Source organism: Ambystoma mexicanum, chromosome 7q (assembly GCF_040938575.1).
Source record: "Ambystoma mexicanum isolate Mex_15411 chromosome 7q, UKY_AmexF1_1, whole genome shotgun sequence".
In the NCBI taxonomy this organism is placed as follows: domain Eukaryota; kingdom Metazoa; phylum Chordata; class Amphibia; order Caudata; family Ambystomatidae; genus Ambystoma; species Ambystoma mexicanum.
This window is the reverse complement of record NC_090941.1, coordinates 1113024267-1113047001: the sequence shown is the minus strand read 5'-3', so window position 1 is coordinate 1113047001 and position 22735 is coordinate 1113024267. Positions and strand designations below refer to the sequence as shown.

The 22735-nt window shown below is 48.3% G+C and overlaps 1 protein-coding gene across 1 annotated transcript in view; it reads left to right on the top strand.

Annotated features, from left to right (window-relative positions):
- Positions 1–17748: 17748 nt before the first annotated feature.
- The window catches only part of DCHS1 (dachsous cadherin-related 1), a 489760-nt gene continuing 484773 nt past the window's right edge, over positions 17749–22735 (top strand). Inside the window, exon 1 of the mRNA XM_069640519.1 lies at positions 17749–18401. The gene's annotated coding sequence lies outside the window, so the exon portion shown is untranslated. The remainder of the gene's footprint in view (positions 18402–22735) is intronic.

The window sequence follows — 22735 nt, the reverse complement described above, 5'->3', positions numbered from 1 at the left end:
CAACTGCCCCCGCTGGAGCGTTCTTCCCATTTTCAGGTACTGTGTGCCGCCTGGCTTCCCTTGCGACAGATAATTCGGGGTGACAGTAAATCCTCGACTTTCTAACCTGGGTTAGCCTGGGACCTTTTAACTAACTTTTCCTGACTTGATCTCAATCTTTTGTGAACTATTTACAAAGACTCTTTGGGCATAACCCCACTGTGTGATCCTGGACACATTTCGCTTGCTCTCTCTAAGAGTGGGCCTGGCATTTCAACTTCCTTGCTCTCCAGTAGACTTTGCCTAACTGTTACGCTCACCTGGTGTCCAAGGGGGCGTCGATCTGAACTGGGCTGTTGTTACCTCTTCCAGCGACACACGGGGCGCCGAAATGATGGACTGGACCAGACCACCCAGCTTAGCTTGTTTTGCCCGTATGAATATTCTTCAGTAATGGTGAAAAGGGAATTAGCCACCTGCGGGGACTGGGCGCCAACCCCACCTTTCCCCTGCGATCTCTTCCCACAAATTACTTCCGAACTCTTGCTATGTTCTCACCTGATAGTTTGGAAAGATGAGCTCTCCATCCTGCCTCGAGCGCATGGGCGCGTAGATGACCAGTTACTTCACTGGTGTGGGATGTGGGATGTTGGAGAGTTGCCGAACGGTATTGACTCTGTAAGGAAATAGTTTGAAAAAGAGTTCAAAAACGTCTGGCCTTCACTCTGTCCAAATTTCCTAGGTTGCCTTAATAGTTCTTGAGAAGAGTTCCAAGTGGCAACCAGTAAGATGCAGGTAAGTGTTTATGGATTCTGTTCAGTTCGATAATGAGGACCTGGCCTAACCTGTGAGCCTTTCCTTTTGCAGGCGCTGAATCGGTGGCGGTTCCGGTGATTGCGGCCTCAGGCAGTAACCAGGTAAGTCTGTAGCGGAATTCGGTTTCCCCTACTTGCGCTTTTGTGTTGCTTTTGTTTCCCCTTTGGGGCCGGGGTACGACGGAGAAGCTGTGGAGGCCGCGCCGACCCGAGATGAGGTAAGTACCCCCTGTGGTATCAGGTAAGTCCTGGGGATTGCCTTTATTGTCTGGGAATGCTCCTTTGCTCACCTTATTGTCTTTATTTCCACAGGTGTTGGAGAGCGGCCGCTGGATGCTGAAAAGCGCAATGGAATGCGGAGGATTGCTTCAGGTGAGTTCCCGCGCGGCGCTGCAGGATGCGAAGTGGCGCGCGTCGGATGATTTCTTCCTTCTAGGCCAGAGCCAAGAAGATTCAGGATTCAGGTAAGGATTGCAGGTAAAACTCCGGTTCTAACCTTCCCTCTGCTTTCTTTCAGGTTTTCAGGAGCTCCGGCATCCAGGCGGGCGTGGCTGAAGACTGGAAGCTGCTGCAGGCACAGTGAGCGTTACGCTGCAGGTGCAGAATAACACGAAGCATGGGTTGCTGTCAGAGCGTGGTTTAAATAGCCTTGGAAGTAGTTCCAGGTAAGTATCCTTCCGCGGCCCCACCCGCATAAAAAATAGTTCCTAGGAAAAAATAGTCCCTCCTAGGCCTCATTTGACTTCTGGTCACTGGCAGCATGGTCTGACTCAGGTAAGTTAGCAGCATGGTCTGCTTCAGGTAAGTCCTTGACCAGGACTGATTCTGAACTTATGAGCCTGGCGCCATAGGCGCCAAGACTGCACCCAAATAGCCCCTAATTGGGGTTCATGGGCTTGCATTAAATGGCATGATGCCTGCTTCCGGGGTAGCTGGCCCAAACCTGGTTTCCCGGGGGCAGGCATCGTGACACTAACCTGCCTCACTGTGGTTCTTTGAAAAGTATTGAAATTTGTGTGCTTTCATAACTTTGCCTTTTCCCTCCCTTTTTCTATAACTTATTAGAGTGCCATCTTATGTTAAGCGCTCACCTCTGTCTGAAAATAAGTGGTGTTTCTCACTGAGACTTGTCTAATAAGTAATTAGGGGTGTATATATATAATAGTGACTGTGTGTTGAATTTACTTACCTCTTTTTGTGCTAATGTAATTTACAAGTGTGTCTTTAAATAAATAATTATATACTTTTTACACCCAAGCTCTGGTCAGTGTTTGCTTGTGCTACTGTATCGCTGTACCTATTGTGTATACTCTACATACTGCCTAACTCATCTTGAGAGAAGTCTGACTGCTCAGCCACAGCTACCAGGTAAATCCGGGTGGTACAGACTGCTACCAATTGGGTTTACTGCCAACCACCTGTAGTCCTAAATCTTTTTCAGTGGTCCCTAAGGGAACTGCACAGGTTTCTGCCTAACACTGGTGTACAGCGGTGGGATTTGTATTTAGTATACATTTTAGTGTGCTTAGATACCTTAGTGCAACTAACCACAAAGCTTTGCACTAAAGAAGTTATTTTCTAAACCTGTCAACTATGGAAAGTCAAGAGTCCCTTGCTACAAAAACTGCTGATTGTTTAAGAGTTCTCTGTAAGCATAAAAACCTCCTGACTAAGGGCAAAAGAATTGAGCTAATAGAAAGGTTGTTAGCAAATCAAAGTCTGGATGGTGGTTCAGAGGAACCTACCACTCCAGCAACTGTAGCTAACAGCAATGATATTGATATGAATGTTAGTATTGATAACTTTGAGTCAGAAGCAGAAGAGGAGGGGGGAGATGTTAGAGTTGTCTCCCCTGGGCCTCTGCCTGCCCTGCCAGCTGTACCTACTGGACCTTTACCAGGTCCCACACTTAATCCCCAATATATGGAACTAGAAAAAAATGAAGCTTGAATTAGAATTCAAAAGAATTAGTGCTCAAACAGAACAACGGCACCAAGAACTAAGGCTCAGAGAAATGGAGCTCAACCATGAGCTAGAAATGAAAAAATTGTCTGTGGAAAGTACTTCTCTCTCTGAATCCTCTAGGAGTTCCTGTCCCAAAAGACCCCGGATGCCTAAGGAGTTGGTGGGTATGTATGAGCCTAAGTTTTATGTGTTGGATTGGTTGAGTTTGTTTGAATATAATCATGGGCTCCAGAACAACCAGAAATGAGTTACTTTCCTGGTTGTTCTCTAGGTTCCCCCCTATTGCAACTGATGTGGTAATGGAGTTGGGGGAGGCGGATAAGAGGGATTATGAATGTGTGAAGCTAGCTTTGATAGCTAGATTTGGGAAGACCCCTTACCAGTACCTTAAGAGGTTTAGGACCCTCAAAAAGCATGATGGTACCCCTTGGGCTACCTGGGTGAGTGAAAGTTTGAAGAACTTAGAGGGATGGATTAGGGGTAACAAAGTGAACACTTATGAGGGAATGAAGAATCTTGTGGTGTTGGAGTCAATTTATGATGCCTGTTCTCCTGAGCTCCGACAGCACTTGGCTGATTCAACGGAATTAGATTCCAGGAAACTAGCTAAGGCTGCTGACTTGTGGGTTGCCAACAGGGCTACTCACAAGGACTCTGGGGTAACTCAGAAAAAGGATGAGGGAAAACAGACAAAAAAGGACTTCAAAGAGAATTCTAATAATTCCAATCCCAAAGAGGGCCCCAAACAAAACAATAAGGGTAAGCCTCAAGGGAAACCAAATCAGAGTAGTGTACCCTCTGGTGATAAACCAGAAGGAGGTCAGAGCAAGCCACCATTCCAGAAAGCATTTGGTAAATGCTATGTTTGTGGCTCGCCTGGCCATGTGAAAGGAGATCCCAGATGTGAGGGTAAACCTTCAGGGGTCCAGCTTGTCTCCTTAGCCTTTGCTCCAGAGGAGGAAGTACAAATGGGAAGTGGAAACTTTCTATTACTGGCTGATGAACCCATTGGAGTCTCAGCCAGTGTTTCTTTAGTATATCTGGGTCTGTGGGAACAACAGAATTTAGATGTCTATAACTCTAGCCCAGATAATACTAAAGAGTATTATAAGGACAGTGTCCAGGTGAATGGTCAGGAGACTCCTGCCATTAGGGACACTGTGGCCAGCATAACTGTGGTGGATAAATCTTTTTTTCAGGCTGAGGAGTTTGGTAAGGCACCCAAACGCCTCACCAAGTTAGCTGGAGGCCTGTGCAGATGCTTCTCCAATTACCAGTTCTCATCCACTGTAATGACATGACTGTGAAGATACCTGTCAGCATACAAAGTGAGGTACCAGGAAGGGTTCTGTCGGGTAATAACCTGAAAACTCTTGGAGTAGTGTCACATACCCCCAGACCTCCTAGTAAAAGGTTACAGGAGCTCACCAGACCTGCAAGGGAGAGAACCATGAGAGGTACTCCCAAGGAGATGATAAAGAAAGATATCACTCCTACTCCACTGGAGTTACAACTTGCTATCACTGAACAAAAAGAAGCAAAGGGGAAACCCAAGACTTCCAAGAAACAGTCAACAGCAAGCACTCCAGTACTTACAAGGACTTCCTCTAGGTTGTCCAAAGTTACACCTGTAACTCCACCTCCAGCTGAGGCTGAGAGGGAGGTACAACCCTGTATGGTTGAGCTAGACTCTGAAGAAGAGCTAGTGGAAGGCCAAGAACTCATTGGAGATCTGGATCCTGTTGACCATCCTGAGCTGCAGTCTTTACTGGCAGAAGGTGGACCCAACAGGGCAGACTTCAGTAAGGGACAGAGAGAATGTCCAACTCTGGAAGGTCTTCGCCAACAGGTAGCTTCTCGGGCTGATGGGCAAGAGCCTGGGAAGTATAGGTTACACAGGGAAGATGGCCTCTTCTACAGTGAACCAACTGAGTCTGCACCTGGAGACTACAAGCGGCTTGTAGTACCTCAAGAAAACAGACAACAGTTCTTGCAACTGGCCCATGAGATTCCTTTGGCTGGTCACTTGAGTTTCAAGAAAACCAAGGAAAGGCTCTCACTCTACTTTTATTGGCCAAAAAAGGGGGCTGAGGTAGATAAGTTTTGCAAGAGCTGCCACCCCTGCCAGACTTCTGGTAAGGTGGGTTCCAAGAATGTGGCACCTTTAGTGCCTCTCCCAGTTGTGGGAGTCCCATTTGAGAGGGTAGGGATTGACATTGTTGGTCCCCTTGATCCCCCAACATCCTCAGGCAACAGGTTTATCCTTGTTGTAGTAGACCATGCTACTAGGTACCCTGAGGAAATTCCTATGAGGACTGTTACAGCTCAGGCTGCGGCTAATGCCCTCCTTGGTATTTTTACCAGGGTTGGGTTTCCTAAGGAAGTAATCTCTGACAGGGGGTTAACTTTTATGTCCCACTACATGAAAGCCATGTGGAAAACCTGTGGAGTTACTTACAAGTTCTCTACCGCCTACCACCCTCAGACAAATGGGTGGTAGAAAGGTTTAACAGAACCATGAAGAGCATGATAGGTGCTTTAGAAGATCCCCTTAAAAGAAAGTGGGACCTTCTATTGCCATGCCTTCTCTTTTCTTATAGAGAAGTCCCTCAGGAGGGAGTAGGTTATTCTCCCTTTGAACTTCTTTATGGCCATCCAGTCAGGGATCCATTGGCCCTGATTAAGGAGGGGTTGGAGAGTGCTCCTTCCCCCAAGCCAGTCAGAGTGACTGACTATGTGATAGGTCTCCGGAGGAGAATGTCACAAATGATGGAAGAAGCAAGTGATAACCTGAAAACTGGACAAGCTTTGGTCAAACATTGGCATGACCAAAAGGCTAACATGGTTGAGTTCACTCAAGACCAGCTAGTTCTAGTTATGATCCCAACAAGGCAGAGGGCCTTGCAAGATAAACGGATGGGACCCTTCAAGGTTGTGGGTAAACTTGGAGAGGTGAACTATCTGGTGGACTTGGGCAATCCCAGGGAGGCTCCCAGAGTCTTCCACACCAACCGACTAAAGGCGTATGTCTCAAGGCCTGAAGTAGGAGCCTTGCTTCTAGCTTCAACAGAAGAGGAAGAAGAGAGTGAAGCTCTCCCTGACCTCCTCAGAGGTTTACCCTTGGACGAAAAGATTGAAGGAGTAGATCTCTCTTCAAATCTGACACCTGAGTAACAAGAAGAGTGCAAAGCCATGTTAAATCAGTTTACCTCTCTGTTCTCACTTTCACCAGGCTTGACCCCTCGGGGACAGCATGATATACTCACTGGAGACTGTCTGCCAGTCAAAAGCAGATGGTATAGAATGTCAGAAAATGTAAGGACCCACATCAAAGGGGAGGTCAAGAAGATGCTTGATCTTGGGGTAATAGAGCCCTCTACTAGTCAATGGTCTAGCCCAGTTGTGTTAGTACCAAAGGCAGGATCCAAAGAATTGAGATTCTGTGTGGACTATAGAGCTCTTAATGCAGTCACAAAGACTGATGCCCACCCTTTGCCAAGGACAGATGAGTTGGTGGATAGACTTGGTTCAGCCAAGTTCATCAGCACATTTGACCTTACGTCTGGCAAATAGCCCTGACAGACCATGCCAAGGAGAAGACTGAATTTTCTACCCCAGTTGACTTATGCCAATTTACGGTTATGCCTTTTGGGTTGAAGAATGCACCTGTGACATTCCAAAGGATGGTAAATCAGGTTCTGGCTAGGATGGAGGATTTCTGCATGGCATACTTGGATGACATTGCAGTATTCAGCCAATCCTTGGAAGAGCATGTTAACCACCTAGGACATGTTTTGCAGGCTCTTGGACAGGCCAATCTGACCATAAAGGCAAGTAAATTCCAAATTGGTCAGAGTAAGGTGGTCTACCTTGGGCATGGGGTAGGAGGTGGATAAATAAAGCCTTTGCTCAGTAAGATTGAAGCTGTGCGAAATTGGACAACACCTACTACTCAAACCCAGGTGAGAGCCTTCCTAGGCCTCACTGGGTATTACAGGAATTTCATAGAGAACTATGGGACCATAGCTTCTCCACTGAATGTAATTTCCTCTCCAGAATTCCCTAAGAAGGTCAAATGGAATGAGGAATGCGATCAGGCCTTTGAAAACCTGAAGAAAGCTCTTTGCCAAGCACCAGTATTGAGAGCTCCTGACTATCACCAGACTTTCATTGTGCAGACAGATGCTTCTAATCTAGGTATAGGTGCAGTCCTTAGCCAACTGGATGAGAAAGGTAGGGAGCACCCCATTTGCTTCATCAGCAGAAAGCTGAAGGATCCTGAGACAAGGTGGGCAACTATTGAAAGAGAATGTTTTGCTATTGTGTGGGCACTGAAGAAGTTTAGGCCATACTTGTATGGTTCTACTTTTGTCATTCAGACTGACCACCAACCCTTGAGATGTTTGATGCAAATGAAAGGGGAAAATCCAAAACTATTGAGATGGTCAATCTGCCTACAAGGGTTTGATTTCACCATTGAGCACAGGTCAGGGTGTCACCACCAAAATGCTGATGGTCTCTCTAGGATGTATGTCATCGACTAGAGGTATGAGATTCATCCAGGAGTGGATTAAATCCTCCTGTCCCTTAGTCTGGGGGGGGGCGAGTGTTAGGGAGAATTCTCTGTAAAGGCTAATTTCCCAAACCTAGTGAGTCCCCCAGCAGCTTTGCTGGATTTTTGGGGTTTATTTTTTTCTCCTGCTAAGAGTGAGACACTTTCCCTCCCACTCTTAGACATGATTTGAGGTGTTCCTTTGACTTTGCATGTGTTCCATGGGCTATGGGGTCCTTTCCCCCATAGGGTTTCATGTGTTTTTGATATGTGGGTTACACAGCACCCTCCGTGCAGTAACCCAGGGGTGTCGTATCGACCCCCTAACATAGACTCCATACCCTAGGACTGACTACTGTCTCCCAGGACAAGTAAAGTCACCATTGGCTTTAGTAGTCTTAAATTGTGAACAGAACCAGTACAAACCACCATTTTGTGGACATACTGGTCAGGGCAATTTCATTGCCCCGGGGTCTGTTGTTCGAGGGGGCACTGTCCAGTACCCCCCGACCATGTTTTGGCTGGTGGCAGTGGATACTACTTTTTATATTCGACCGCGAATATTTCCTATGGGATTTTCCCATTGTCCGAGGCTACCACTTTTTAAAATAGCCTTGAACATACCGCCGGTTTATTAAATTAATATAAATTCACCGGTTGGTATTTTTTGCCAAAATTTGGTTCCAAAATGGCGTTTGTGTTTGCTTCTGTGACTCCAACCCACTTCTCCACAGAAGCCTCCAAAAGTGGTGTGACTCTGTCTGGGTACCACAGGGAGTGTGGGAGGGGGTTTAGGCACCCTGGACTGAGTTGCCTCGGCAACTCAAGTCGCACTCTTGTGTGATTGGCCCAAGTGGTGAGCCGCCCGGCTCACCACTTAGCATGTTTGAGTGACAGCTAGGCTGAATGAATGGGGGTTTTCTGCTTAAAAGCAGAGCTTTGGGGACTGGAACTTCAGAAGTCGCCACAGGACCTAAAGAATCTGTGGAGGGAGAAGCTGAACCGACCTGCAACGACACCACCGGTGGAGCCCTGCTGAACCGTCTCACCACTTTTCCCGACGACAGAGGAGATATCCAGTCCAGAGAGTCTTCTTCCTTTGACTGGTGGGGATAACCAGTTTGCCCGTCTTTTCACCTTTCTGGACCATCTTGTGGCCGCCTTGCCCGTGCCAAGCACCCCAGCAACCGGAATACCACGGTTTACCACTACCGCAAAGAAAAGGGTAGTACCTTGTAACCGGGAAACTCTGCGGCTGGTTTCTTCCCTGGCAGTGCAACGACCTTCATCTTTCCTCCACGTCAAGGCCTCCTCTTCTTCTGGATGAAACACCGACTTGCACCCGCTGACAGGAACAACTGTCCCCGCTGGAGCATTCTTCCCTTTTCAGGTACTGTGTCCCGCCTGGCTTCCCTTGCAACAGATCGTTCGGGGTGACAGTAAATCCTTGACTTTCTAACCTGGGAGAGCCAGGGGCCTGTTAACTAACTTTTCCTGACTTGATCTCAATCTTTTGTGAACTATTTACAAAGACTCTTTGGGCATAACCCCACTGTGTGATCCTGGACACATTTCGCTTGCTCTCTCTAAGAGTGGGCCTGGCATTTGAACTTCCTTGCTCTTCAGTAGACTTTGCCTAACCTGCCTCACTGTGGTGGTTCTTTGAAAAGTATTGAAATTTGTGTGCTTTCATAACTTTGCCTTTTCCCTCCCTTTTTCTATAACTTATTAGAGTGCCATCTTATGTTAAGCGCTCACCTCTGTCTGAAAATAAGTGGTGTTTCTCACTAAGACTTGTCTAATAATTAATTAGGGTTCTATATATAATAGTGACTGTGTGTTGAATTTACTTACCTCTTTTTGTGCTAGTGTAATTTACAAGTGTGTCTTTAAATAAATAAGTATATACTTTTTACACCCAAGCTCTGGTCAGTGTTTGCTTGTGCTACTCTATCTCTGTACCTATTGTGTATACTCTATATACTGCCTAACTCATCTTGAAAGAAGTCTGACTGCTCAGCCACAGCTACCAGGCATATCTGGGTGGTACAGACTGCTACCGATTGGGTTTACTGCCAACCACCTGTAGTCCTAAATCGTTTGCAGTGGTCCCTAAGGGAACTGCACAGGTTTCTGCCTAACATACTCTATACTAGAGCATTCCAGCTACAATACCAAAGAGGGACACAATAAACTCTAGAGTTGATTCATGACTTCAACCCCAGATCCCCAGCGCCCGCCCTTGCGGAACCAGTCGGATCACTCGAAATAGGATTGATAGTTTAGGATTTACACAAGATAAAAATGACTAAAGAAATGGTGCTTAGCAAGATAAATCAAGGACAGGATTGCAATTAGGATTCTGACAATAATACAATTTATTAAGGTAAGGATAGGATTGTTTAGAGATTGGGATAGGCAAGGCAAAGTATGCTATGGTTTTCTATGATTCCTATTAATACTTACAGTCCACTCTAATTTAGGATATTGGACCGTCACCACGCAGATCTAGTCTAACAAAGGACAGCTGGGTAAATCTGGTGGGCCAGGATCACCTGGGCCGTTTTTGTCACTGGACTGCACTGGACTGGCACTTCTGGTTACTGATTAATACAGGTCACTGGGATGGCAAGTCTTTAGCAGGCATGCATCTAGTAGCAGCAAGCCAGGCTGGATTAGGATGCATCCCTTGGGTTTTTGGGATTTTTTTTTAAATGTGAGTCCTAGCTGATAATGGGTTCAGCAATGAGGGGCCTTGACTTTGTGATGAAAATCTGGAATCAGGATCAAACAGGATGAAGAAATCAGGAACTGGACGTCACGCAGGAATTCAGAAAGAAAGTCAGGAATCAGTCTCTGTGTGTGCTGTCAGGGGCCCTTATTTATCATGCCAGATGACATCACTACAGTATATGGCAGGGGCAAGCTTACTACTCCTGCCTCAAAGAACTTTATTGGGCAAGGAAGAAGTCTCCTCCTAGCTCTTCACTGATTGGTTCACAGAAAAAGGATGTCATGATTATGGGGTGATTTTTACAGTGTTTAGAAACCTCCCCTAACTACTGGAACCAAAATCTAATTTAGCCACAAACACATATTTATGCTGTTGCAACCTCCGAGAAAATCAGATACACAGGTCACATATTTTTTGCATCATATTTCAATCCAAAACCCAAGTGTGTCGGACTTGGTTTTGCCTTGCTGACACATTTTGTTAATTTTAAACGTGAAAGATTTAGCCTAAAATTCCCCAATGTTGTACCAGATGCGCATTTACCCCTGGGGTGTATGTACAAAATGCTATCGACGAAGGCCCGCACAAAGGCCCCTGTTTGCCCCCTGTTCGCTCCATGGAGCCTTAAGCAACATACTAGGGTCACCGATCCATTTTGTTTTCCCACCTGCGGACACACTAGTGCAAGGCACTACATCACATAAGGTAACTTGATCGTTGGTTACTCTCTAACTCTTGGCGAACTTCATATCCAATAAATGCTAAGTCCCTGTCTACTTATGTTATGATTAACGTACAATATCTACAGCTTATATATCACGTGCTAGACATGTACTACATTTGACCCGTCTGTTAATCTCATCTCTTCCCTACCTTAATCTGTCTGACTTGCACCTTGCTCTCCTGCCAGATCTGCACCTATTGTTGTATTGCTTATCTAGCCTCTAACATGCTCAAATCCATATGTATCTAGAAATGCTGCCTGTATTCTAGTCATACCTAGCTTTACTGCTCAATTTCGAATCTAATTGCCACTTGATCCTGATTTTAGTTGTATCTAGACATGCTGCCTGTCGCATATCCAGTCTTATCTAGTCATATTCTTCAAACTCGCTTCTAGATGCCCTCAGACAACTAGCATCTACTTAGACAAGACACTACCTACAACCCTACTCAGAATGCATCCACCTACCACAAGTTTGCACGCCTCTGTCCTCATCTTCATGAACATTACTTTACACACCTACTGTAAAATGGCACCTCAACTGCCCAATATGCCCATTTCTTCCATGCCCACCGACCAGATTCCACCCCATACAGACCTAGCCAACCCTCAGATACTACCTAGTCTCCCTCGCACTACCTTAGACAGGAACTTAGGACTCAGAGCTAGATTAGCCAAAATCTACGAGCCATTGGCCCGCTCGCTGCATACCCTACAAAAATCCTTAAAGCCGCTACCTCAACTTAACCCTAACATTAAAACCCCTAATTCTCATCACAACCTCACCTCTAACCCCATACTCACCCACCCTAGCCAGAGTACACAAACTCAAGATAAACGCCATACTAGCGCTACTGAAAACACAACTACCACCATAAAGACAGCCAGCCCTAAAATCAAGGGAGCCCTAATCAACGCTAGATCCTTAGTAGCACATGCTACAGAAATAGCAGATCTGATCCTCAAAGACGACCTAGACTTCCTCGCCATCACTGAGACCTGGTTACACCCAGCAGCAGGCCCCATGATCATGCTAGCAGTCCCAGACAAGTACACCATCCTGAGGCAAGATCGCCCCAAGTCCAGAGGAGGGGGTGTCGCCATCATACATAAACTTAGCCTACACATGAGACTCGCTACACCTTCCAATGTCCAATCCTGCGAAAACTTGTCAGTCAAAGTCCCACTCACTAACACCCAAACCCTCACCATCCACTTGATTTACCGCCCACCAGGACCCATCGGTACCTTTGATGAAGACCTTAACGCTATCCTAACTAGCAACCTCAAAACCTCAGCTCAAGTCCTTACCTTGGGGGACTTTAACCTAGGCTACAACGACCCAGCAGACCCTATATCCAACGCTATAGGCACCACCCTTGCTGAACTAGGGTTTGCACAAAGAACCATGGCCCCTACTCATTCAAAAGGTAGAATACTCGACTGGGTGGCCGATCACAACTGCGTAGCAAACATTACCAATATCTCACCTCTAATCTGGACCGACCACCACCTAGTCTCGTTCTGGTTAACCACAGACAGACCTACACCTCCGCCTATCACAACAGCCCCACCTATTCTCACCAGAAACAAGAAAAACATTACAGCAGAAAGACTCATCCCGAACCTACTCCCAAAACTTGATACACTCTCAGACAAGGCGGACCCAGAGATCCTAGTTGAGGAATATAATAAAGCCATGGCCTCAGCACTGGACCTCATCGCCCCTCTCAAACTCAAACCGAGCAAACAGAAATCACACCTTAACAAATGGTACACACCATTCCTTAAAAACCTGAGGCAACAAAAGAGAAACTGTGAAGTTACTTGGAAAAATGTCCCTCAGCTGCTAACAAATTTAATCTATCTAAAATATCGGCACTCTACAAAAAAGAAATATATGTGGCCAAACGAACGTCCTATGACTCTCGTATATCATCAACCAAATCTAATATGAAAGAACTCTTCTCCATTCTCAAAGAAGTTGAAACTCCCATACTACCCCCTGATACCTACACCAAAGATAAAAACTGGTGCTCAAAAATTCAGAATGCCCTGACCAATAAGATCAAGACCCTTCAAACCAAAATCTCCAGCAAAAAAGAGACCGTGAAAGACATGCCCCCCTCTAAAAAACCGGACAAGTGTACAACCACAGACCCCACGCGCTTCAAGTTCACTAAAGTCAACACACTCGATGTGGAAAAAATCATCTTGTCCCTGAAACCGTCTAACTGCCAGGGAGACCTTTGCCCGGCACAGCTCATCAAAGACGCTGCTCGCGATCTTTCACCCTTCATCACGAAATTGATCAATGCCTCTTTCTCCACCGGCTCCATCCCTAGCAATCTAAAACAATCTTGGGTACTTCCCTTACTAAAAAAACCTACCCTCGACCCAGCCATACCCACCAATTACCGACCCATAACGACTGTTCCCTTCCTACTAAAAATCTTAGATAAGGTAGCTTACGTTCAAATACAGAAGCACCTGGAAGAACACCACCTCTTAGGATCTAGACAATCTGGGTTCCGCCCTCAACACGGGACTGAGACTGCTCTCATCGACCTGAAAGCTCAGATTGATACACTTAGGGACAAAGGACAAGTTGCCTTGCTCCTCCTTCTTGACCTCTCTGCAGCTTTCGACCTGGTCGACCACTCTGTCTTATGTTCACACCTCCACACAGCAGCACACTTCTCTCCCGAGGCCATCTCATGGATCACTTCATTCCTTAACGGAAGAACCATGAGGGTATTTTCGCCTACAGCTGCAGCAGACCCTATACCTATCACCTGTGGTGTTCCACAGGGCTCCTGCGTCTCCCCTACATTGTACAATATATTCACTAAGCCCCTTTTCGATGATTTGGATCATCTCGGTATCACCTACACTAATTATGCAGATGATACTCAGATCCTCCTTCCGCTTTCTGGAGATTATGGAAAGGATTTGGCCTTGCTGAATAGGGTGTACATCATCATCCAGGCATGGATGGCCACTCATGGACTATGCCTGAATGATGAAAAAACAGAGCTTATCATCTTGGGAACAACGCATAGTCTAGGGAAACTCAGCCCGGCCTACAACTCTTTCATGATAGATGGGAACAACATCAAAGTTGGACAGGAGGTCAAAACACTGGGCTTCTACCTGGATTCTAACCTCTCCTTCAAAAGACAACTGAGCTCACTGGCATCTTCATCTGCATATACATGCAAATTAATTCGCTCAGCTAAACCATTTCTGTCAGACACTAGTTGCCTTACACTCGCTAGAGCCCTCATTCTATCCCGCCTTGACTACTGTAACGCCCTCTACTTGGGAACCTCCAAGGCTACTACCAACAAGTTACAAACCCTCCAGAACAACGCCCTGAGAGCAGCCTTGGGCATCCCCAGAAGAGAGCATATATCAGGTTTCAGCCAACAGAATAACTGGCTCTCCACCAGAGACAAAATTATCCTAAAAACGGCCTCACTTACCTACAAATCTCTTAACAACGCTGCCCCAATTTACTTGACTAACAGATTCCACAGACAAGCCTCCGCAAGACCACTCAGAACTGCTTACAAAGATTGCCTCTCTGTCCCAAACTACAAACTTGCCACCATAGGAGGTAACAGTTTCCCGGTAAAGGCAGCCAAACTATGGAACTCTCTGCCCCCCAACCTCAGAGTAGACATGCCCTACCTAAATTTCCGTTCCAAGGTAATTTCATGGCTTAAACTGAAGGACAGCCAAATAGATAAGTGCTAAAGCCACCCTCTCGCGATCCGCAATCGTTTAACCTGTGTGCCACCTTTTCAATTTGTATATACTGTATATATTGTGTGCTCTCATCTACTGCTCTGTACATTCTCTATGCTATTTGAACTTTGTACACTTTGTAACTAAGCTTTGCATATTCTTGTAAATGCTGCGCCCTGATACCCTCGGGTATAATAGCGCATTATAAATAATAAAACAAAACAAAACAAACTATGTTCGCAACATCAATACTTTTCTGGGAATCTGTCATTTTTTATAACTTCTGTTCCTTATTCAGTATTGAGTTCTACCAAGTTTTCAACAAAAGCACATGAAATTAGATTTAGAAGTACAAACTTTTCCTATTTTTCCTAATTCTTACTGCAAAGTAGCCCTTAAACTCAAAAGGAAGTCCATTGTCACTTGATTCAGCTTTTTTTCTTTCCCAACTGCTGTCAATTGTCACTTTCTTTGAAGTAGGATGTGAGGCGTTTCTCTTGATTGAAGGTTTTATTTCCCCTCACACTTGACAGGTGAGAGTCTCAGCCTTCTATTGTCCCAGCCTGGAGCAAAGAGGAATGTCTGATGAGCTTGTGAAGTTTCTTTGTCCTGGTGCATTCAAAGTCTTTCAAGTTGACAATTAGCACTTTTTTGTCCCAGAAGTTTATGAGGTGTCACCCTTTCTCAAGGCTAGCAACTGGCCGAGTAAATTTTGTTTTTATAGCTTGCCAATTTAGCCTATGAGTTTAGTTTTTATTTTCTCATTTTACATCTTGACTTAAACCTGTGAAATCAAAACAGTTTATATGTATACTTCTACCGGCAACAAATCCTTTTACATTGATAAGTAAACAGGCCTTCACACAACAATTTACTTTTACATAGGCGATTTTCCCTCTTCAGTCAGAAAAAGAAAATTTTACTATTTCTTCAAATTTGGTTTTCATCTCTAGAAAATACACACTTTATGCAGCTATAGTTCTTTTCTTGAGTGCTGGAGTTGTTTTGCAGCATCGATACATTTAAAAAGACATCTATTTAGAGACTTTCTCTGAACAGCTGATTTTTAGATATTTTTTGCAAAGAAATAGACACGTTTCCCATGTAAAATGAAAACAAAGCCCCTGGTTGATTTTTCAAAGATACTTTTGACAGGAACTGTCATTCAAGAATTAGGCCAGGTTCTGCTGAGACACAATGGATGATCCTGGGCATTGCAGGGCCTTTTGAATCACAGTGGTTCATAAGGACCGGATGAGTTTAGTGCCAAGCAGCACTTTTAAATGTTGAAAAAGGTGTCATTTTAAAGAGGCATTTTGGATTTTCAGCAAAGTAATGCTGCCTCTTTCACTTCACTCCATGTTACATGTTGCAGAGCACACTGGCACATTCCTGCAGTGAGTACTCTGTTCCACCCCACCTGTGTGTGGCAGGGTGGTGCAGCCATTTTCTGGTTGTTGCAAAAATGCAGTTTAGAGATCCCGGCACACACAGGAGTCAGTGCAGCCATTTTGCTGTTTCTTGCACCGCTACAGCAAAGTGATGCAGTAAAGCACAGCCGAGTTGGTCAATATATCCCACAATATAATAGAGTGGCCCATTTCTCAAAACTTTTAATGAAAGAGTACTGCCCTTCTCAGCAGTAAGCTGGAAGCTAATACTTTAAATGGAAAAGTACTGGCCGTTCTCAGCAGTAAACAAGTACTCTGAAGTAGTGAGTACTGGCACTTCTCAGCAGGAAGCTAATACTTTTAATGGAGGAGTACTGGCCCTTCTCAGCAGTAGGCAGATACTCGGGGAGAGTGAGTACCGGAACTTCTCAACAGAAGCCAGTCATTTTAATAGAAGAGTACTCGCCCTTCTCAGCAGCAAGCAGGAGTACTGGCAATTCTAAGCAGAAACCAGTTATTTTAATAGAAGAGTACCGGCCCTTCTCAGCAGTAAACAGGTACTCTGAGAGAGTGAGTATTGGCACTTCTCAGCAGGAAGGAAATACTTTTAATTGAGGTGTACTGGCCCTTCTCGGCAGTAGGCGGGTACTCTTGGAGAGTGAGTACCAGCACTTAGCAGAAACCAGTTATTTTAAGAAAAGAGTACTGGCCCTTCTCAGCAGTAAGCAGGTACTCTGAGAGAGTGAGTATTAGCACTTCTCAGCAGTAAGCAGGTACTCTGAGAGAGTGAGTATTGGCACTTCTCAGCAGGAAGGCAATACCTTTAATTGAGGAGTACTGGCCCTTCACAGCAGTAGGCAGGCACTTCCCAGCAGAAGCCAGTTATTTTAAGAAAAGAGTACTGGCCCTTCTCAACAGTAAGCAGGTACTCTGAGAGAGTGAGTATTGGCACTTCTCACCAGGAAGGAAATACTTTTAATTGAGGAGTACTGGCCTTTCACAGCAGGAGGCAGGCACTTCTCAGCAGAGGCCAGTTGTTTTAATAAAAGAGTACTGGCGCTTCTCAGCAGGAAGCAGTTACTCTGAGTGAGTGAGTACCGGCACTTCTCAGTCGCAAGCCAATACATTTAATAGAGGTGTACTGGCCCTTCTCAACAGTAAGCAGATCCTCCCGTCTCGGATAGGGAGTACCCGCACTTCCATGCTTCCCTTTGAAGGCCAGCCATGTTCGTGCGGATGTCTCTCCTGGCCTCCCGTTGCATATTTGCGCAGCTTTTCTCGTGTCTCTCCATGGCCTCCTGGCTGCATGTCTCGTGTTTTCTATTGGGACGGATAGCGGTCTCTGCTGTACCGGGTCTCCCTCACCTCACCTGTGCGCCTGTCGGCACCCGAGGCCCTCTCCAGCTAGCCCCCCTCTCATTCACCTGTGCCTGTCTCTCCATCCTCTCTACCTGCCTCGCTTATCGTCTCTCGGGCAGCGTCGATCCCTCCCGCCTGGTAGTCGGATGCCCCTTCTCTGCCTCTGGCGGTCTCTTCCCCTCTTGCCGCCTCTTACCTCTCCCTCCGCTACCTCTCTCTCTCCTCTGCCGTGTCCAGTCTCCAGGCTGCCCGTGTCTTCCCCTCTCCAGCCGTCTCTCCCTGTGTGAGACTGCTCGCTGTCCTGCCCCCTTAGGCCCCTCTCCCCTCGCAGCTGTATTCGTTCCATGTTTTATCCTGGACTGGATCCTGAAGTGAGGGGTCCTGCCCCCCCCTCCTCCCAAGGAGTAGAATAAATTATCCAGATGAGGTAGGAGAGGGGGAGGCGGCGGGGAAGGAGGAGGGATCGGCTTTCAGCTGCTGCTGGGGGCGCCTCTCCTGCTCCAGTGCACAGCGGCAGGGAGGCTGGAGAGCTCACGGAGCGCTCTCTTCTGCACAGGACCGCCGGCCGGCCGTACCGTTACCCGGTCACACGGGGGACCCCAACCCAGGGGCACAGATGGGCAGCTGAGCGCCGCAGGCCGTCCGCTCTGCACGTCCCTTGGCCGCCCCGGACCGCTCGGACACAGCCTGGTCTCCAGCTTTACCTCGCAGGATGGCTCCGTCCCGGAGGACCCACTGAGCCCGGACCTTGCACCGACCCTCTGGATGCACAGGGGCTGCATTTGCTGTCTGCATAGGATGCCTTCTCAGCCCAGGGATATGCCTGCAAAGAGGCGGGCTCCGTAAGGGCTAACTGCAACGGGGCTGTCTGCTTGCCACCCGTCTGCACTGGGCTGCCTCCGCCAGAGGGGGCTGTCTGCTTCCTGCACAGGACACAGGAGCTGTGCACGGCCGCCCTCCATCGCTGGGGGAATTCTGAAGGGCTGACGACGGGGGGAACCTGCCCCCTCTTGGGTTCATCCTCGGACTCTGCTGTCTGGATGACGGCGCCTGGACCCTTTTTGTGCGGATCGCAGCGCTGGAGCGGTCGGTCTGCGGGGTCCTTTGGGCAGCACAGGCGGCGGCTGGACGTGTAAGTAGAGGCCAGCGCCCCGACTTTCTCTTCTTCCTAGGGGTGTCTAGCAGAAAACCTGCCATATATCGAACAAAAAGCCCCGGCTTCCTTCCAGGCTGCGCATCGCCCAATATACCTCATTGCAATGGCACCCCCCCTCAACCCCGCTGCCAGGCTTCTTGTGTGTTTTCGTTTAAATGTCTTTGCATGCACCCCCAACACACACCACTCACCGCCCCCTCCCGTAGCAAGTAACGACCAAGGCAAGGCCCGCAGGAGCAGCGCAGACGCGCGAGGGGCTTTCGGGGGGGAGGGGGGATAGATGTCTAGAGAGGGTCAGGGGTGGAGTGCTAAAGAAATGGGGGGGCTCATTAACATACTGAATGAGGTGTCACCAGAAATTAGCATATCAAGGTGCCCCCTGAAAAAAGTGGGGGACTCCGTCCACACGCGTGTACCATCGATTTAGGCCCTGGAGGGCGGGGGGCGAGGGGAGGGGGTTCGTGTTTGTGGTAGTGTGTCCACCACTATAGAGATTCCAAGGTGGACAAGTGAGCGACCCCGGAGGGGGGTAACGGGGTAGGATCCAGGGTACGGCACCTTTATAATTCAGGTGTTTGCTGAAGGGTCAAGATAGCGCCGCGTGTAGTGGTCAGTGAGCTGTGATGGAATGGGGTTGCTCAGTTCTTAGCGGGGGGGCAGGGTTGGCTCAGTAGGCTTTCGGGGGCCCTGAACACACAAGTAGTTAAGGGCGCACGTTAGTTGTCAAATGGCTTAGTGGCGGGGGGGGGGGGGTAGATGAGAGGTGGGTAAGTAAATGAGTAATTACAGCGGGGGGTAGGCCAGTGGTCTTCCAGGGGCGGGGTAGCACGGTGGGAAACTACCCGGTAAAGTCGCTAAGCGGGAAAGTAGCCGCTGGGGTAGCTGAGTGGGTAGTGCGGCGGTAGCGTAGATCGTTGGGCCTGTAGGTGGTGAGATGGCTCAATGGGTAGTTAGGGTAGCCCAGTGGGTAGTGCGGGGGTAGCGTAGATCGTTGGCTCTGTAGGCGTGGGATAGCTTAATGGGCAGTTAGCAGTTAGGATAGCTCAGAGGGTAGTTTCGGGGATGTGTTCTGGCAATAGAACGTGTTTTGTTCGGCTTTTCTCCCTCCGCAACTCTGAGTTCTGTTCTCGGTGGGTGAAGTGCTCGTTGCAGAGATGAGCGTGTAGAACGAATCCCTCGAGTGTGGCAGCGATACCCGCCATGTATTGGCACACACCTGAGTGTAACGGTCCGGCAGGAGCCCAGGAGGGGCTGGGCACAGCTGAGATGGGAGAGGCGCTGGCTCTTTTGTTTCCAATAGGCGCTTTCCAACACACACCCTCAGTGCCAGCAGTGGGTGTGTGCAGCAGGAGAGACGTCGCCTCCACCGCCCCCCCCCCCACCCTCTTCCTCAGCTAAAACACCCGCCGGAAAGCACGGAAGAGTGGCGGACTTGGTTACATATCAGTGTAATTAAACGAGAGATTCCGGAAAAATCATTTATAGATTGGGGGGGTGCGGCTACCCTCTGCCTCAATGAAATGTGTAGGGAAATAGAGGTGGTGGTGGGGGGGGGGGCCTAGTGTTGCCCGCTTTCGTACGTCTATGGAATTTATATGAAGCGTGCAAGGGGGTTGGGGGGGTGCTGGAGGTGTGCACGCGTCGCTCCTTTTCCTCGCTGCTCCGCCCCCCCCCACACTAAACCCACCCACATGAAGATCCTGGCGCTGCCCAGCATTCAAAGGGTGATGTCACCATCCTCGGCGCCCCCCTCTACACACGTTTACACTCTTTCACTGCGCCCCTCCCCTTCTATCCCGCCCCACTTTCCATTCTCTCTCCCCTTGGCACCCAGAAAGGCCCGCCTTTGCCTCGTAAAATCTCGGGGTTCGCACTTAGTGACACAGTCGGGTGCGAGTGACATGGGGAATTGTGGTTGGGGATGCCCCCGGTACCCCGTTAAACAGGACCAGGCTGGGTGTGGGAGCGCTCTCCTTTGTTCGGGTCTTGGACTGGGGAGGCGTGGGGAACAAAGAGGCTGCTGCCAAGGCATCGGCAATATTCGGGGGGGGGGGGAGGGGGTCGATTAACCTGGACCAACACGGGGCACTGAATGGAGGGACGGTGTGCGCGCTTGCCTGCGCGTGGTGTGCGTGCGTTTGGTGTGTGTGGATTTTCGTGTAAGGGGACGAATGAGGGTGTGTATTTTCGTGTGCGTGTGTGCTGTGCTTTCGTGTGCCTTGTTTGGTGTGTGTCTGTTAGAGTGTTTTCGTGGGTGTGTGTGTTTTATTGCGGCACTGATTGCACACGAATTGGCGTCCAGCCCCCCCTTGGCCCTGCTTTGGGTATTGGGGGTCTCTACTGTTTGGTTTCTCCCCGTGTTCCGCTAACTTACACCCAAGCTGCATTCGTGTAACAGGTAGGGTGGCAGAGGGGTGGTGCTCGCTCGTGGGGCACACATCTCAAAATGTGACCATCTGCCCTGTTACACGTCTCCCCGTGTCACGTGGGCGGCGAGCCTTTAATAGGAGCGCCGTCACTTTCCCCTAATTAGGAGGGTTTACGAGCTGTTCCGCTTCTAACACGCTGAGGGCATCGCCTGGGCGCGCGCACACGTTTCACAAAATGCACACGTCACGCCTGATTTATTTATTTAAGTATATTTGTGTTTTTTTTCTTCAAAGAAGTATTGCAAAATGTCCATGTGCCGGCGTATAGCGGGCAACACGACCACACGTGGGTGCGATGAGTGTGTGTTTGTGTCGTGTGGTCGCCGATTGGACATATTATGTCCAACGTAATGGATGCAAAAAAGTGTGTGCATGTCTGATGAAATGCGTACATCTGTGCGTGAACACGTGTTATGCACTAGAATAAACCGAACTCCACCCAGCTCACCCTGCAAGTCCGCGAACGTTTGGTGGACTATGGGCGTGCACGCGGTAAATACTGTATGTTTTTTTATAATAGGAAGAAACTAAAAAAAGTGATGGGTGGAAGGTGTTTTGAATTAATCAGAACCATTGGCATTGCTCTGGGCAACCTTTCACACTGCTGGTTTATAGCCGGTCTGTGCCATTTTCCAGCCATATGTAACTCAGTCAGGTACTGCCACCAATGGGGCAGCCCTGCCCGAACTGCTATGCCAGGTCCCCTCTGCACAGAAACTCAAGCAACCCCAGGCATGTTTCAGCTTTGTTAGGCCCCCTCACAGCTTGGTTCCCTGTCACGCAGGGAGCAAGGGACCCACGTCTGGGCATACCAACACTAACGGTGTTCACAAGGCATGCCCTACAGCCACTCCCTGACGACAGTACCAATGCTAACGGTGTTCACAAGGCATTCCCTACAGCCACCCCCTGAGGACAGTACCAATGCTAACGGTGTTCACAAGGCATGCCCTACAGGCACTCCCTGAGGACAGTACCAATGCTAACGGAGTTCACAAGGCAAACCCTACAGCCACTCAACAGTGTTCACAAGGTGTACCCTACAGCCACTCCCTGAGGACAGTACCAATGCTAACGGTGTTCACAAGGCATTCCCTACAGCCACCCCCTGAGGACAGTACCAATGCTAACGGTGTTCACAAGGCATGCCCTACAGGCACTCCCTGAGGACAGTACCAATGCTAACGGAGTTCACAAGGCAAACCCTACAGCCACTCAACAGTGTTCACAAGGTGTACCCTACAGGCACTCCCTGAGGACAGTACCAATCCTAACGGAGTTCACAAGGCAAACCCTACAACCACTCCCTGAGGACAGTACCAATGCTAACGGTGTTCACAAGGCAAACCCTACAGCCACTCAACAGTGTTCACAAGGTGTACCCTACAGGCACTCCCTGAGGACAGTACCAATCCTAACGGTGTTCACAAGGCATACCCTACAGCCACTCCCTGAGGACAGTACCAATCCTAACGGTGTTCACAAGGCATACCCTACAGACACTCCCTGAGGACAGTACCAATGCTAACGGGGTTCACAAGGCAAACCCTACAGCTACTCAACAGTGTTCACAAGGCATACCCTACAGCCACTCCCTGAGGACAGTACCAATGCTAACGGTGTTCACAAGGCAAACCCTACAGCCACTCAACAGTGTTCACAAGGCATACCCTACAGCCACTCCCTGAGGACAGTACCAATGCTAACAGTGTTCAGAAGGCAAACCCTACAGCCACTCAACAGTGTTCACAAGGCATGCCCTACAGCCACTCCCTGAGGACAGTACCAATGCTAACAGTGTTCACTAAGGCACACCCTACGGCTACTTCCTGAGGACAGTACCAATGCTAATGGTGTTCACAGAGCATTCCCTACAGCCAC